The sequence below is a fragment of the Amblyraja radiata genome, chromosome 1 (genome assembly GCF_010909765.2).
Source record: "Amblyraja radiata isolate CabotCenter1 chromosome 1, sAmbRad1.1.pri, whole genome shotgun sequence".
Classification (NCBI taxonomy): Eukaryota; Metazoa; Chordata; class Chondrichthyes; order Rajiformes; family Rajidae; genus Amblyraja; species Amblyraja radiata.
The window spans coordinates 160,469,395-160,481,829 of NC_045956.1; the positions used below are offsets into that span (position 1 = coordinate 160,469,395).

Genomic DNA, 12,435 nt, shown 5'->3' on the forward strand with positions numbered 1-12,435 from the left:
GGGAAGTCTGAAAATGCCATTTAATCCTTGTCATTGTCTATGGCTGTTTTCTTCACAATGTAGATTAGCATTCTTAATGTAATAAAATGGAACTGCAAAAGTTGGTTTATACCAAAGATATTGTAGGCCTCCCTCGGTCATGACGGACCATGGGTGATGCATGCTAGTTGTTGGCTGCTTGCTCCAAACCTCGGCTAGAGCAGCGTCGCTTGTGGCTGAAGAGACCAATGCGGGAGTGACAGTCTCTATCGCAAAGGTCACATTTGTTTGTGGTCATTGGTCTGTTGAAGTTGCTGCGCTCCTTTCTGCGTGCCCGCTTGTCTGCCGCTGCGTTCATCAGTTTCTCATCCCCCGTTTTGAGATGTTGGTTTAGGGTGCCTCTTCATTAAATGGCGGTGCTGGCTCGAAGGGCCGAATGGCCTACTCCTGCACCCATTGTCTATTGTCTATTGTCCACCTTGTGCGGTCAGCTGCAAGGCACTCCCAGGACTCCACGTCGATATTGAGCGCCTTCATATCTCTCTTGCAGACATCCTTGTAACGCAGCTGGGGGCAGCTGATGGTTCTCCTCCCAGATGTCAGCTCTCCATAGAGGATGTCTTTTGGAATACGGCCATCCTCCATGCGGTGGACATGGCCCAGCCACCGCAGTCTGCGCTGCCCTAGTAGAGTGTACATACTGGGAAGGCCAGCGCGAGATAGGATCTCGGCGCTGGACACTGTTTAGCCAGGATATTCCCAGGGTACGGCAGATGCTTCTAAGGTGGAAGGTGTTGAGTCTTCTCTCCTGTCAGGCATATGTAGTCCATGTCTCACTGCCATACAGTAGCGTGCTGATGACACAGGCGTTGTAGATTGCTATCTTTGTCTTCACTGTCAGCTTTGGGTTGGTCCACACTCGAGTTGTGAGGCGAGCGAGAGTTGTAGCTGCCTTCCCGATCCTCTTATCAATCTCTGTCCAAGGGGAGGTTGTCGGTGATGGTGGAGCCGAGGTACGTGAATTGATGGACGGCATCGAGTTCGTAGTCATCGATGGTGATGACAGGCGGCGCCTCTGTATCCTGCCCCAGGCCGTTCGTCTTCTTCAGGCTGATGGTCAGACCGAAGTTCTTGCATGCTCGATAGAAGCGGTCCATCAGTGACTGTAGTTCCTGCTGGGTGTGGGACACAACTGTTGCGTCATCGGCAAACAACGTGTCTCTGATGAGAGCTTCACGTACTTTTGTCTTGGCTCTGAAGCGGGTGAGGTTGAAGAGCCTGCAGTGCCATCTGATCTAGTACACAGGTAGATCCCTCTGTTGCTGTGCCGAAGGCATGTTTCAGGAGCAGAGCAAAGAAAATCCCAAAGAGTGTGGGAGCGAGGACCAGCACGTCTTTGGAATGTGGGAGGAAACTGAGCACACACAATGGATTTAGATTGACAAGGGCTGATTAGGGATAGTCAGCATGGTTTTGTATATAGAACATAGAAAAATAGGTGCAGGAGTAGGCCATTCGGCCCTTCAAGCCAGCGCCGCCATTCAATATGATCATGGCTGATCATCTAAAATCAGTATCCTGTTCCTGCTTTTTCCCCCATATCGCTTGATTCCTTTAGCAGCTGTACCAGAAACCTGGACATTACAGTTTTCAGGCTCCTGCACCTTCTTGTGAACTTGCAGGTTGACAGGGTGGTGAAGAAAGCTTTTGGCACATTGAACCTCATCAGTCAGGAAAATCAGTAGTGAAGTTGGGACATTTTGTTATGGTTGTGCAAGATGTGGTGACACTGCACTTGGAGTATTGTGTTCAGTTTTGTAAATATAAATATACAGGGATAAATTCAGCCTGCGGTTGCTGAGTTTATCCCTGTGTGTTTTTGAAAGCAGGGTGTGACGACTTGCGGTCTTCTAGCCCTTTGGCACCTCTTCTTATGTGGCGGTTGTGGCCAGATTATTCACTCTTTCCACCCTTTCCACTGTTTAGGCCCCTTGTAATCTGGTGAATTTTCTATTTTTAAGACTGACAAACGTTTAATTAAATCCACCGTACTTATCTTCATGCTTTCTAATATCACCTATTTCCTGTTTCTTTCATGGCAGCATTTTGAAGATTGATCATCATGCTCACTAGCTTCACAAGAAAATCTTCTGCCCCAAAAGTAGCAATATCTTTTTTGAAAATGTATATTTTTAACTGAATCTGTTATAGGAAAGATGCCTTTAAGCAGGAAAGAGTGTAGAGAAGATTTATGAGGTTGTTGACAGTATTCAAGGGCCTGACTATAAGGAGGGGTTGAGCAGGCTTGCACTTGCTTGCAGTACAGGTGGGCGAGGGATGATCTTACAGAGGTGTATAAACTCATGGATTAAATAGATATGGCGAATGCACAGTATTTTTCCCAGAGTAGGGAATGAAGAGGGCACAGTTTTCGGGTGAGAGAGGAAAGATTTAATAGGAACCTGAGGGGCAATTTTTTGGTGGAGTGTGTATATGGAACAAGCTGCCAGAGGAAGTTGTGAGGTAGGAACAATAACAGCATTAAAAAGACATTTGTACAGATACATGATAGGAAAGGTTTAGAAGCATACGGACCAAACGTGGGTAATTTGGACGAGCTTAGATGGAGCATCTTGGTCGGCATGGTTGCGATGGATGAAGGGCCTGTTCTTAAGCTGCATGACTCTGTGACGTGATTTGCCTTTAATAAATTATGCTCTGCTTGTTATTTCTGTTTGTCTTTGATTGTTGTCTTTCAGAATTTTGCCACTGCCACCCAGGTTTAAAAAATGGACGGTGATAAATTCAGCCTGTGGTTGCCGAGTTTATTCCTGTATATTTTTTAAAGGGTGTAACGATTTGCAGTCTTCCAACCCTTTGGAGCCTCCTCTTCTGCAAAGAGGATTGTGGCCAGATTATGCACAGTTTCCACCCTTTCTGCTGTTTAATGCCAACACAATCTAATGGCTTTCCATTTTGCTGACTGACAACCTTATGGCTTATTATATAACCTATTGCCTTTTACTTTCTTGGCAGCATTTTGAAAACAGATTCTCTACCTTCACAAGAAAAAAAATTGTCCCAGAAGTAGCAAAATATTTTTGTTGACACTTTTCAAAATTTATTTTTCTAAAATACATTAATTGAATATTTTTCATTATTATGATAAAGATCGTGTGGTCATCAGTCAGCAGACAGTGTATTGGTATATTTTAAAATAAAACACACGACCATTTCCCCTTTGAAGATCCTCCAGATATTTTGCAACCTTTAAAAAAAAAAAGGGTTAAATTGAGTATAATTTGAAAATGACATGGTATGGTATGGTATTTATTCTTATGGCCCTGTCTCATGGTGCGAGTCCACGCACGAGAGATCCCGAGTGAAAGAAGAAATCAAACCCGTGGTTGTCTACGAGATTCCAAGTTTATGTTCACGTGTTTAAACGAGTTCCCACGTATATGTATAAGTTTGCCGTTTACTTCTCATTTCTGCGATGTACCAAGTTCCTCTCCCGAGTTACCAAGTTCCTCTCCCGAGTTACTCTTGAGCCAACAGCATTGAACAATCTCCACCCTACTATAGTTACCCAACCAGATGCAACTAAATTGAAAGTAGCTCTTTCTTCATAATAACCCTTTCTGACTTAAGTCCTCCCTCCACCACCTCCAGTTTAAATTCCATTTGGAATATTTTGGAGGACCAAGAAACCAAGAAGAACAATGACTACCGACGTGTGGAAAAATCATCACTTGGATAAAAATGATGCCATGCAGATTTTTAACTATAAAAAGCTTCCCATGACCATGGACCGAACTGTCCAGATGATCAGCTTGTCCATGTCTCTTATCTAGCTGCATGCTTCTCTGAGACGCCGCTCGATTCTCAGATTCTGCTCATATGCGTTCCCAACATAAATGAACGAATTGTGACAACCCATTCAATTGTTTGCAAACTCCAGCCACAGGCAACTTACCTCGTATTTTTTCCAAGGTCATCAAGAGCAAGACGGTGATCAAGGCGGAGAAAGTGTAGAGGCCAATGCCCAGGTAGTCCAACTCGCAGGAGTGCAGGTCCACCATGACCACGCCGTGGCCGCGGTGGGCTTTGGGGGAGATGCAGGTGACATCGGTGACCAGGCGAGGGAGGTAGACCATGGTCTGATTGATCCACCACACAAACCACCTGGCGTCGCAGGTGCAGAGAAAGTGGTTGCTGCTTAGCCGCAGCTCCCAAAGGTGTTTGATGACGCTGTCCGGGAAACTGGAGGCCTGGATGGTCTTCAGGTTGTTGTAGCTGAGATCCAGGTACTGCAGGGAGGTCACGTCCCGCAGGAAGACCTTGGTCTGCTTGGAGATCTGGTTGCGGGTGAGGTTGAAGACGCGCAAGGATCTGGGTGCAGTTGGACAGCATGCGAGGCACCGTGGTCAACAGGTTGCTATCGAGGTCCAGCAGCTCCAACCAGCCTAGCATGTAAAGCCTGCCCCAGTTGAAACTCCACAGCTGGTTACCACTCAGCACAAGCTCCTTGAGTAGCGGGGGCAGGTGGTCAAACACGTTGTGCGGCATGAACGCGAGTCTGTTGCCCGAGAGCAGGGGCGGAAAACCCGGGGGGGCCAGAGGGGACAAGTCCCCCCCATGTTTTGAGAGGTGGGGGACATCCCCCCCAAGTTTTTATGATCCCGATTTTAAAATCTCCGTTTTTAGCGCTGGATTGAGCCTCCGAAGCCTCGCGCGTGTGTGTGTGCGCATGCGCGCGTGGCCGCCAAAAAATTGTGTCCCCCATCCCCTCCATGTCTTGATAGCGAGTTCCGCTCTTGCCCGAGAGGTCGAGGCGGCTCAGGTTGGAGAGGTTCTCAAAGAACTCAATGTTCATGTAATTGCCGTCGCTCCACATGTAATTCAACTGGTTGTCCCGGAACTCCAGCACGCTCAGCGAATTGCTCCTCAGCTGTGAGTCGGCTGAGGTGTAGATGTCGTTCTTGCTCATGATCAGCTTGGAGAGATTGGTGAGGGTGTGGATGAAGTTTAATGTGTGCGTCAACCCTTCTATCTGGAAATAGTGGTTGTTGTTGCTGAGGTCCAGCACTTGAAGTTCCTGCAGCTCCTGAAAGGCGGATTCGTAGAGGAGGTCGATGCGGTTGTTTGAGAGGCCCAGGTAGCGCAGGTGAGTGAGGGAAAGGAACTTGGAACCATTCAGGGTTTGGCTGAGGGCATTGCCAGACAGGTTGAGACACTTGATGAACGAGAGGTTCTCGAACTGCGCCGGGCTGATGCAGAAGATATTGTTCCTGCTGAGGTCCAAGGTGGAGCGGTGGCAGTTGCACTCGTTGTAGCTCACCGGCGAGAAAGTGACTACATGAAATTGGTGGAAGGAAACGGGCAGGCGAGGTTTCGGGTCAGGGTCCTTCCTCAGACTCCATGACCCGCTGAGTTCTTCCAGCTGTCAAATGGAGACATGGGGGACCACAGATGCTGGCATGTTAGAAACATAGAAAACAGGTGCAGGAGTAGGCCATTCGGCTCTTCGAGCCTGCACTGCCATTCAATATGATCATGGCTGATCATCCCCAATCAGTACCCTGTACTTGCCTTCTCTCCATACCCCCTGATACCTTTAGCCACAAGGGCCACATCTAACTCCCTCTTAAATATAGCCAATGAACTGGCCTCAACTACCTTCTGTGGCAGCGAAACACAAAGTTTTGGAGCAACTCGATGGGCCCGAAACGTCACCTATCCAAGTTCTCCGGGGATGACTAATCTTCAACATTTCACTTCTGGCACTCAGGCCAAACCCACGGTAGACTCAAGAGTCACTACGGTAAACTCACGGGCCACTACTTTCTTACAACGAGTTTAAATGTTTCAAATTTTAACTTCAAGAGTAAATTTGACTCGAGGAAATCTTTAAACATGTTTAAAAATTTTCAAGAGTTAACAAGTTTCCCGAGTACCTGCCGTTAGCGCCACGAGTCGCTAAGTTGCGTCCATGAGTTCCGACGTTCCCGCTACGTTAATTGTACGTGATTACCACTCGTGGGTCGACTCGCACCGTGAGACAGGGGTTTTACTAGAATTCTTCCTTCAGTCAGTGATACTTGCAGGGTTGTGAATCCAGTCATCTTGTTCATATTCCAAATGTTACATTCTCATGTTTAGGGGCAGTGGGGATAATATCGATGGTGAAGGAACTGGTGATAACAAATTGGAAGCTTCTTTCCGATCTCTCTCAACTTTACTTTTGATAACCTTTGATGGAAATTAAAATTGTCAGTGATTAAGGTAAGCCACCATTTCAGATTCAGTAATTTTACACTAGTGCACCTTCAAATTAAGTGTGTAATGTGAAATCTGCGTCTTGATCCTTTCTGACCTAGAAAACTTATTAGAGGAAAACAAAGATGCCAAGTGCTGGAGTAACTCAGCAGGTCAGGTAGCAACTCTGGATAACGTGAATAGATGACATTTTGGGACGAGACCCTTTCCAGGCTGATTGTAGTAGGGGGAAGAAAGCTGGAAGAGAGGTGGGAGGAGGAAAGAGCATGCTCAGTGGACGGTGGATACAGGTCAGGGTTTTTTTAATTGGCAGATGGTTGGAAAAAGTTGAGATGTAAAGGAAAGTTTGGAGGTAAGGAGAGAAGAGGCATGAAATGTAAATCCAGAAGAAGGGATATAGGAGGAAGGGGACAGGGGTAGGGAATGGGTTGTTGTTGGTTAGTTACCTAAACTTGGAGAATTCAATGTTCATACCATTGTTTTTAAGCTGCTCAAGCTGAATGTGAGTTATAGTTTCTCCCGTTTGCATGTGGCCTCACACTGGCAGTGGAGGAGGCCCAGGACAGAGGCAAGCAGGCATGGGAATAAGAAGAGGAGATAAAATGATTAGCAACTAGGAGATCCAGCAGGCCTTGGTGGACCAAGTTCAAGTGTTCGGTGAAATGGTTGCCTCGTTACGTTTGGACTTGCCGATGCAAAGAAGGCCACGTCAGGAGTACCAAATGCAATAGATGAGGTTAGAGGAGATGCAGATGAACACTGGTCTCTGCTGCTGAACAAAGGCTGCTGGGGTCCCTAGATGGATGTGAGGGAGGAGGTAGAGGGACAGATGTAACGTCACCTGCGATTGCAGTGAATGGTACCCGGGGAGGGCGTGGTTTGGGTTGGAAAGAATGAGTGAACCAGGAACACTGAGGGAGCAGTCTCTGCAGAAAGTGGTAAGGAGTAGGGATGGGAAGATGTGACTGGTGGTGGGATCACATTGAAGGTGGTGGAAATGTCAGAGAATGTCGGACGGCACAGTGGCGCAACGGTAGAGTTGCTGCCTTACAGCGAATGCAGCGCTGGAGACCGGGGTTCGATCCCGACTACGGGTGCTGTCTGTATGGAGTTTGCACATTCTCCCCGTGACCTGCGTGGGTTTTCTCCAAGATCTTCGGTTTCCTCCCACACTCCAAAGACGAACAGTTTTGGAGGTTAATTGGCTTGGTAAATGTAAAAATTGTCCCTAGTGGGTGTAGGATAGTGTTAATATGCGGGGATCGCTGGTGGGCGCAGACCCGGTGGGCCGAAGAGCCTGTTTCCACGCTGTATCTCTAAACTAAGCTAAAGTAAAGAATTATGTGTTGGATATGGAGGTTGGCGAGAATACCATTCAATAGTCTGATACTGTAACTGAGGGAAAGACGTTGTTCCTCAATCTGGTGGTACATGCTTTTATGCTTTAATATATAGATTCTGCAGAACCTTATCCCTCTTTCTACCTGTCATTGATATCAATATGGATAATGACTTCTGGCTGTTCACCCACCGCTTTAAAGATGTTTTGCAACTGTTCGGAGATATCCTTCACCTTGGGACCCAGAAGCTTCGTACCATTTTAAAGTTTTGTTCGTGTCCTCCAAATATCCAGTTTCCCCCCTTACTATTGAGACTCCTGTCACAACAGGGCTCTTTGTCCCTACCTTCCCATGCTGTGCATCAGAGCCAGTCATTGTGCCACCGACCTGGCTGCTGCTGCTACACTTCTCTGTGAAGGGCCAACAGTATCCAAACAATATGCTTGTTACTGAGGGGGATGTCCATATCATAATCTTGCACTCCCTGACTACACTCTCTATCTTTCTTGCGGCATGCACTTTGAACAAAATCACCAATCTCAGCATCACAGGGTCTAGATGCAGCTCCAGCTATCAGTCAGGACCTGCAGCTGGACACGTTTCCCACAAGTTTAGTCCCCCGGGGTGCAGCAAGTTATTATAAAGAAACGCTCATTCAGCGCTCTTTGCTTCCTCCATTTCGGCTATGGCAGTAAGGAACAGGAGGAAGGTGTGGTATTAGGGATGATGCCGGGACACCAGTGAGCACATCGACACTCGCAGTAGAGTGAACTCAAGTGATGTTTTATATACAAGGGCTAGAAAGTCCAGGACTGCATGGAGATGCTGTCCATTGTTGTCAGGGTGCATGTGAGGTGAAGCTGATGATCTCAGGCTTGTCCCAGCAGATCAGCCGTGGTGTTGAAGGAGGAGGCGTGGTGATCTCAGGCTTCTCCCTGCAGTTCATCCTTGCCTCATGAAGGAGTAATGGCAGTCTCAGGCTTAAGCTGGTGGCTCAGCTTTAGGCTTGAGGATGCAGTGCTGGCGATCTCTGGCTTATCCTAGTGGTTCAGTCTTTGCCTCTAGGTGTGTCAAAGAGTCACAGGGTCATGGAGTGATACAGTGTTGAAACAGGCCCTTCGGTCCAACAGGCCCTGCGGTCCCACACTGGCCAACAGGCCCTGCGGTCCCACACCGGCCAACATGTCCCAGCTGCACTAGTCCCTCTTGCCCGCCTTTGGTCCATATCCCGCCAAGCCTGTCCTATTCATGTACCTGTCTAACTTTCTTAAATGTTGGGATAGTTCCTGCCTCTGGCAGCTTGTTCCATACATCCACCACCCTTTGTGTGAAAAAGTTACCCCTCAGATTCTTATTAATCTTTTCGCCTTCACCTTAAATCTATGCCCTCTGATCCTTGATTCACCTACTCTGGGCAAGAGACTCTGTGCATCTACCCAACCTATTCTTCTCATGATTTTATACACCTCAATACGATCACCCCTCATCCCAGCCTACTCAACCTCTCCCTATAGCTCACACCCTCTAGTCCTGGCCACATCCTCATAAACCTTCTCTGTGCCCTTTCCAGCTTGACAACATCTTTCCTATAACATGATGCCTAGAACTGAACACACTCTAAATGCGGCCTCACCAATGTCTTACACAACTGCAACATGACCTCCCAACTTCTATACTCAATAGGTAGACAAAAGTGCTGCAGAAACTCAGCGGGTGCAGCAGCATCTATGGAGCGAAGGAAATAGGCAACGTTTCGGGCCAAAACCCTTCTTCAGACTGATGTAGGTTGTGGGGGGGGGGGGGGGAGAAGAAAAGAGAAAGGAAGAGGAGTAGCCCGAAGCTGAGGGAGTGCTGAGAAGGGGAGGAGACAGCAAGGGCTACCGGAAATTGGAGAAGTCAATGTTATGCCGCTAGGGTGCAGACTGCCCAAGCGGAATATGAGGTGCTGCTCCTCCAATTTCCGGTGGTGCTCACTCTGGCCATGGAGGAGGCCCAGCTCACATTGTATGGGGGCTGTCCCTCATTGTTTGTTGGCAGGCAGAGGAACTGGTGGTCTCAGGCTTGCACTGGCCACTCAGTCTTAGCCCTAGTGGAGGTGTCCAGGCAGCTTCCCGGGCAGCTCAGGCTAGATCACGTAGTTGGTGCTGGCGGTCTCAGGTTTGCCCCAGTGGCTCAGTCAGATTCAAACCTGCAACAGGGGAAAAAGGCACCCCACACTGTCCCTCTCCCCCTCTCTCTCATCCTCTCTTCCCTCCTCCCTCTCTCTCAAAAACATTGTGCATTTTGATTTTTCCCAGAAAAGTGCACGGTTCTCATTTTTTACAACATGTCCCATTTGACCTGCACCTGCTGATTCAGTTCACTTATTTATGTGTCCCTGCAATCACACAAAGTGCATGCATGATGATAGGACAGGTTCAGGCACCTTAATATGGATTGTGCAGAGCAGAGACCATTTAGTTTTGTCGTTGGTGAAATTTCACCTGTTAGTAATGCTTCTTTGTACTAACCTCTCCAAATAAAATTGCATTCTGCATAATTAGCACCTAAAAACAGATTATGCAATCCAATTTCTCACCTGTTGCATTTATACTTTTCAGAGCAGTTTCCTGAAATTGGCTTTACAATTTATTTGAAGCTGCCACTTCAGTTCATTGGCAAGAATTTGTTTGATGAGAGGGGTGTTATTTGAATAAATTTTTAAGCCATCTCCAAGAAACAGTATTTACTGTATATGTAAGGGTGAATGCAAGCTGCTTGTCACTGCTGATTATGCGAATAAATAAAATTGCTTATCTGCAAAGACAGTATTATAAATGTGAAAATCAAAAAGAACTGCAAATGCTGGAAACCTAAATAGAAAATGCTGTAAATACTCAACAGGTCATGCCACGTCTGTGGGAAGAGAAACTGATTCACGTTTCAGGTTTGACATTTACGGGCACCATACTGGTGCAGCAGTGGAGCTGCTGCCTTACATCGCCAGAAACCCAGGTTCGATCCTGACTGCGGGAGGTGTCTGTCGACAATTTGTACGTTCGCCCTCTGACTGCGTGGGTTTTCTCCGATTGCTCCAGTTTACCCCCACACTCTAAAGGTGCACGGTCTTGTAGGTTAATTGGCTTCGGTAACATTGTAAATTATTCCAAGTGTGTAGGATAGTGTTAGAATACGGGGTGATCGCTGGTCGGTGCGGACTTGGTGGGCCGAAATGCCTGTTTCTGTACTGTATCTCTAACGTCTAAAGTCAAAGATCTTTCATCAGAACTGTGTAAGAGAGAAAATAAACGTATGTGCTGGGAATATATATGCTGTAGATATAATCTGGTATCATCCAATCCTCTTTTTGTGCTAGATGTGCTGGTGGACTGCCACCCTGTATAATCTTTTGTTAGTCTATAATGTGGTAGATTGAACCATGGTAGACAGACAGGCAACTATAAACTCAGCCATTTATCCACAGGATGGGAACTGTTGTTTGAAATAGAGTCATAGAGAAAGTACTGAATAGAATTGGGGCCTGTAAAAATGAAATAAAAATTGAAATAAAACAAAAATTGTTGTATAGTCTAAGTAAAAATATGTTAACAGTTGTTAAATGTTCAAATTCCAAAATAATATCAGTATTCATACAAATTAATCAGCATTAGTTCATCTGAATGATGTATGCCTGTCGCAATATATATTTTTTGGGTTGTTTATATTGCATTCACTGTTCATGCAAATAATTTATTTTAAAAATTCTCACATTTGTGAATCTGAATGCAATAGAAGCTTGAGTTGCCAGCAACGCCCAAATCCCATGAGTGAATAAAACTAAACCTGACAGCGGAGGAGTGATGGGGAGTTGTACTCTCAGATACAGCCCGAAGGTTCTCAGCTGATTTGCCAAAGGTTGCAGCCTTATCTGTACCTTGGTACAAGTGACCATAAACTAAACTAAACTTAAAGTGCATCCAAGCATATACCTATTACCACAATGGAAATGCTGGCTGAAAAATAACTTGGTTCAAATTTGGCATGTACAGTAGGTCTAATGTTCAAAGGTTCAAAGGTTCTTTATTCGTCACATACACCAATTGGTGTAGTGAAATGGCCATTGCCATTGCAGCACAAAAAAAATACAAACATAACAATAATAAAGACATTTAAACATAAAAAAACATCCCCCCACAATGGTTTCCATCATGAGTGAAGGCACAAAGTCCAGTCCCCATCCCCATGTCCACCCATAGTCAGGCCTATTTTGGCCTCCACAGTCGCCATGATCTTATTGAATGGCAGAATAGAAACAAGGAGCTGATTGGTCTTCTGCGCTGTTTCTTCAGTCCTTATTTTCTTAAGAGTGGGAAAGATTTTTAAAAATCTGTAACTGAACGAATTACTAACCTGGATTCCATACCTGTAAAGAAGTGAATCTGACACACTTGTAACTTTACTTTAACGCTTTAATAAACACACAGATTAAACATGATCCAGCACTAACTGTATGCAGTCTGTCACCGTGCTGGAGAGAGCGAGAGATAGGGAGAGAGAGTGTTATTATACTTGATAACTAAGGCATGGTTAGTGGTACTGAGGTAGCTATATTATTGGTTGCATGCATGAACCATCTACATCCTGTGAATCTATATCTACATGTGTGAATGTGTGTGAATGTGTGTGAATGTGTGTGAGTGATTGGTGGTGGTCGGAGGGGCCGTAGGCGCAGATTGGCAGCCACGCTTCCGTCAGTCTGCCCCAGGGCAGCTGTGGCTACAGAAGTAGCTTACCACCACCGAGTGTGACTGAGGAGTGAATGAATAATGCGATGTAAAGCGCCTTGAGTATTAGAAAG

At 46.2% G+C, this 12,435-nt stretch overlaps 1 protein-coding gene across 7 annotated transcripts in view; it reads left to right on the forward strand.

Moving 5' to 3' along the window:
- The window catches only part of zbtb7c (zinc finger and BTB domain containing 7C), a 156,450-nt gene that overhangs the window by 78,664 nt on the left and 65,351 nt on the right, over positions 1 to 12,435 (forward strand). For 2 of the 7 annotated variants that reach the window (XM_033033842.1, XM_033033835.1), the window contains one exon: positions 6,142 to 6,264. The exons of the other annotated variants lie outside the window; for them this stretch is intronic. The gene's annotated coding sequence lies outside the window, so the exon portion shown is untranslated. The remainder of the gene's footprint in view (positions 1 to 6,141; positions 6,265 to 12,435) is intronic. 7 annotated transcript variants of the gene reach the window in all.